The sequence below is a fragment of the Bos indicus genome, chromosome 7 (genome assembly GCF_029378745.1).
Source record: "Bos indicus isolate NIAB-ARS_2022 breed Sahiwal x Tharparkar chromosome 7, NIAB-ARS_B.indTharparkar_mat_pri_1.0, whole genome shotgun sequence".
In the NCBI taxonomy this organism is placed as follows: Eukaryota; Metazoa; Chordata; class Mammalia; order Artiodactyla; family Bovidae; genus Bos; species Bos indicus.
The window spans coordinates 22,034,146-22,039,686 of NC_091766.1; the positions used below are offsets into that span (position 1 = coordinate 22,034,146).

The window sequence follows — 5,541 nt, forward strand, 5'->3', positions numbered from 1 at the left end:
GACAGTGTTCAGATTCCATACTGGTTTATCAGCGTCGTTTGAAGTAGAAGAATTGCAGAGCTTCTCCATATGATCTCCCTGATTATTAACTATTTGCTTTCCTTTGTCCAGACTCCTCTCATAAACAAGCCCAGTTGAATCTGCCATACTTTGTGAAGTTGTTGGAGGAAGAAAGGGCAGGAAACCTTGGGAATGAAGAATCAGAGACCAAACAGGAGACACTGAACAGTTCTCCTCAGGATACTCTTGATTATAAGCAAACCCTCTAGAGCTAAGAAAGCCTCTGCCGCGGAGAGGGTATCAAACTCGTAAGATGGGAAAGGGAGTCATTGGGGTTATAAGGGGTGCTTAGGGTACTTGGAGACCTTTAGATCACCTGGCCGTATAAATACTGGGGACTTTCAACTTTGGAAGGCCAGATTTAGTTGGGAAGATATTTTAGTTCTTGAACCTGCCCGTTGAGTGCACCACTGGGTCTTTTTCAGTCTTATAATTATATCAAACACTTATTTTAATTGATGGCTAATTAGATGTTAGGCATTAAGACTATTATGAATATTATTTTTTATTACATGCATGTGGAAGAAATTAAGCAAAAATGAATAATATATGGCCCTGTTATAGAAATATGTAGTGTATTAAAGGAAAATTTAAAATATAAATAAGTAGTTTTAGTACAGTAGTGGTATGTGCAAGATTTGGTAGCAACATACAACAAAAGGTTATTAACTCTAGGACAAAAAGTGGTAAGGTTCACAGGTAAAGGACTCCTAAACTAGATTACCAGGTGAACAATGTAATAAAAGAAGTTTTAGGCTGAGACTATACCATGAACAAGTGTACAGTGAGAAAAAGTATCCTATGTTTTGGAAATAGCAAACATTTTTTATATTAGTAGAGCATAATATTTGAGAAAAGAAGCTATAATATTCAGAATTTTAATATAGGCAGGCTCTCATGGAGGGCCAGGAGGATCATGGGTAGATCTTGGACTTTGTTAGTGTCTCAAAATCTAAGGTGCGTAGGAATCACCTGGGATGTTGTTAAAATGCAGATTCTAATTCAGTAATACTGAGTTAGAACGTGAGATTCTGTATTTCTAACCATCTCCCAACTGATGCTAGTCCATGGGTCATAGCATGAGTAGGAAGGCCACAGAGAACAGACCATTAAAGGGTTCAATCTCAGAATTGAGCTGATCACCCCTAGACATTATGGGAAGTTGGATAGAAGAAAAAGACTCTTTTTTTTCCAAACCCATTTAAGGTGAATTGTCACTGTTTTTTAAGTCCAGTATAAGAGTGACTTCCCTCTAAGGGCTTGTAAATGTGAGTAAGGATATTCCTGACAGAGAAGATATTGAATGATTTGTGTTCCATTATGCTTTTTTTCCTTTCTGAGGGAAGAGGGAGGAGATGGGCCTAAGGAGTGAGGCTGGTGCCTGGCAGACTGAGGAGCCTGGAACATAGACTTGTTGCTCTGTGCTTCCCAGATACCACAGAGGCAGAAGAGGCTTTTCTGTAGGTTACATTATGGCAACAGGATGCCCCAGCTGGTCATCGCCCCCTTCAAAGAGGAGGATGAATGGGACAGCCACACATTGTCAGGTTCTACGATGTCATGTCTGACGAGGAAATCAGGAAGATCAAGGAGATTGCAAAACCCAAAGTAAGTTCTCATTTGGTGCTGAGCACATTTCCCTCTGTTCCCTCCTTGGACTTGCCTTGCTGTCATTATTTGGGGGACATTTAAGGGAAAAGATGATAGCAGATTGTCCTTTTTTTTAAAAGATTTAATTTTTTTAGAGTAGTTTTAAGTTTACAATAAAATTGAGAGGGTACAATGATTCCCTATATACCCCTTGCCCTGACACATACATAGCCTCCCTCATTATCAACATCACTCACCAGAATTGTACATTTTCATTAAGGATTAACCTATATTGATGGACATATCATAATCCCCCCAAATTCCTTAGTTTACCTATGGGTGAAGGATTCAGTCTTGATGTTGTACTTTATAGGTTTGGACAAATGTCTCATGACCTATATCCATTTTTATAATCTAATACAGAGAATTTCACTGTCCTAAAAATCCTCTATGTTCTGACTGTGCATCTTTGCCCCTACTCTTCACAGCAGCCACTGATATTTTATTGTTTCCATAGCTTTGCTTTTTCTCAAGTGTTATATAGTTGGAATATACAGTATGTAGCCATCTCAGATCAGTTTCTTTTATTTACTAATATCCATTTGAGGTTCCTTCTTGTTTTTCATGGTTTCATAGCTTATTTCATTTTAGTGCTGAATAATATTTTGTTGTTTGAATGTGTTACAGTTTATTCATCTGTTCGCCTTCTGAAGGACATCTTGGTTTCTTCCATATTTTGGCAGTTATGAATAAAGATACCGTAAACATCCATGTATAGATTTTTGTGTGGACATTACCTTTTCAACTCCTTTGGGTAAATACCAAAGAATGTGATTGCTGGTTTGTGTAAAGAGTAAGTTTAGTTTTGTTAGAAATAGCCACACTGTCTTTCCAAGTTTCTGTATTATTTTGCATTTGTTTTAACAGTGAATGAGAGTCCTATTGTTCCATATCCTTGTCAGCATTTGATGTTGTCAGTGTCTTGGATTTTGGTCATTCTAATATGTGACATTATTAATATCTCATTGTTTTAATTCACAGTTCCCTGATAACATATGATGTGGGACATATGTTCTTATGCTTACTTGCCGTCTGTATATCTCTTTGCTGAGGGGTCTGTTAAGGGCTTTGGTCCATTTTTTAATTGAGTTTTTGTTTTCTTATAGTTGTATTTATGAATTAATTATATATATTTTAGATAACAGTCCCTTTTAAATGTCTCTTTTGCAAATATTTTCTCCCAGTATGCAACTCATTTTCTCATTCTCTTTGTATTGTCTTTCTTGGAGCAGAGTTTTTAATTTTAATGAAGTCCACCTTATCAATCATTTCTTTCATGGATCATGTCTTTGTTGTTCTATTTTAAAGGACATTACCATACCCAGGATTTTAAAGGACAAATACCATACCAGGATTTTCTCCCATGTTGTCTTCCAGTTTTATAGTTTTGTGTTTTACATTTAGGTCTGTGATCCATTTTGAGTTATATTGAGTGAAGAGTGTAAGGTCTAGATTTATATTTTTTGCATATGTATGTCCATTTGTTCCATCACCATTTTTTGAGAGACTCTTTGCTCCATTGTATTGCTTTTGCTCCTTTGACAAATATGAGTCGATTATTTTTATGGAGGTCTGTTTCTAGGCTCACTGTTCTGTTCCGTTGATTGATTGTTCTTTCACTAATACCACATTGTCTTGATTACTGTAGCTTTGTAGTAGCTTTGGAGTCAAGCAGTATCAATCCTCCAACTTTGTTCTTCTCCTTTAATATTGTATTGTCTATGCTGGGTCTTTTGTCTTTCCATATCCACAAAATGACTTGTTAGAATTTTGATTAGGATTGTATTGAATCTATGGATTCATTTAGGATGAACTGACATCTTGACAGTATTAAGTCTTCTTATCCATGAACATGGAATCACTGTTTATTTTGTTCTGCTTTGATATCTCTCTTCAGAGTTTTGATAGTTTTCCTCTTGTATATATTTGTTAGTTTTTAATGACTGTTTGAGCAAAATTCTTTATAATCTGGTCCTCCAAGACCTTTTCGAAGAGAAGTGTATCAGTATATATTATCTTTTAATTTAGTGTCTCCAGGAGATCCTTTTTAAAACCTGTTTAAAATTTTTATTTATCTGTAAAGTTTTTTTTTTTTCCACTTGGTATTATCTTTAATTACAAAGACTTTTCCAATCACACCACATAGAGATCATTTTATCCACTGCTCTGTTTGGCTGCCAATCTCTTATCTCTCTCCTCAGCAATGGTAAGGCGAATACCCTTTCCACGGGGAAGAGAGATCCACGGTTTGTTGCCTTTGCCAGTAACGAAAATGTTTGAGAGCCGTGTGGCAAAGCTGTTGCCGTTCGCATCTTTCACATGAACTACATCAAAAGAACCTGGATGCCTCTCCCGGTTTGTAATCACACCAATTCTTCCCAGGTTAGCACCTCCAGTCACCATGCACAGGTTACCAGTGTCAAATTTGATGAAATCAGTAATCTTGCCAGTCTCCAAGTCAATCTGAATGGTATCATTCACCTTGATGAGGGGATCAGGGTAACGGATGGTACGAGCATCATGGGTTACCAGATGAGGGATTCCTTTTGTTCCCACAAATATCTTTCTTACTTTGCACAATTTATACTTGGCCTCCTCAGGTGTAATACGATGAACAGCAAAGCAACCTGTGGTGTCATAGATCAAACGAAAATTCTCTCCAGTCTTATCAATGCGGATGACATCCATAAAACCAGCAGGGTAGGTTATATCTGTGCGGACTTTGCCATCGATCTTAATGAAACGCTGCATGCAAATCTTCTTTACTTCATCTCCAGTTAGGGCATACTTAAGTCTATTCCTAATCCTAAAATGATTAGGGGGAGACACTCCCTTAGCTTGTGGGGGCCGGTAGATGGACGAGGGGCAAACACACCAGTCAGTTTATCCAGCATCCAATGTTTTGGAGCTGCTACGCGTTTCAGGTGCTTCTTGGGACCCCGAGCCATGGCTGCGCTAGGCACGAAAAGAGAGTCAAGTTTTGTTTTAATTATATATGACTTTTAAAAGTTGGTTACATAAATGAAATATGCAGCAGACTGCAAATATTTATCTCATGAAAGCCATATTACTTGTGACCAAACAGAGGAAATCTTTTCTGCTCTTTCCATGAAACCCTGTGTCAGCTTTAGAAGTCCTCAGGAATAAAATTTATCACCTATTCATCCTTAGTTATTCATATCTCTGGTATGTTTTTTGTTTTCATTTTTTGCTGTCATCTGGGAAAGAATTATTTCTTCATATTCTAGATAATAGATGACAAGCTCAGTGAAGGCAGTTTTTCTTTCAAAAACAGTTTCATTAGTTTATCACAGTTATTGGTTGTCCTTTGGTAGTTAGAAAGGATATTCATGTTCTTTCTTTTTGTATTCTTATAGTGTTATAATCTTTATATAAGCAGGAGGTCTTGTCAATATTTTATTTGGATATTTTCTCTTTTCTACATATTGGATAGTATCTGTTGATATACCCCAACCTTAGTGGTTCTGCCTTTGTCATCTCCATTTCCATGTTAAGTGCATCTAGTGAAGTTTTAAATTCAGATATCGTATTTTCCAGTTCTAGAGTTTTCTCTCTTTTTGGCTATGCCACAGGTCATGCAGAATCTTAGTTCCTTAGCCAGGGATCAAACCTGGGCCCTTAGCAGTAAGAGCACAGAGTCCTAACCATGAACCACCAGGGAATTCTCAGTTCTAAAATTTTCAACTGATTCTCTTTCGTTAAACTTTTTTATCTTTCCTTCAAATTTACTATTATTTTTATTTTTAAATTTATTTATTTTTGGCTGTGCTAGGTCTTGGTTGCTGTCCGTGGACTTCTCTAGCTGTGGTG

At 36.9% G+C, this 5,541-nt stretch overlaps 1 pseudogene; it reads right to left on the reverse strand.

Moving 5' to 3' along the window:
- Positions 1-3,840: 3,840 nt before the first annotated feature.
- LOC109561823 (small ribosomal subunit protein eS4, X isoform-like) lies at positions 3,841-4,677 on the reverse strand (annotated as a pseudogene).
- Between the last annotated feature and the right edge of the window lie 864 nt (positions 4,678-5,541).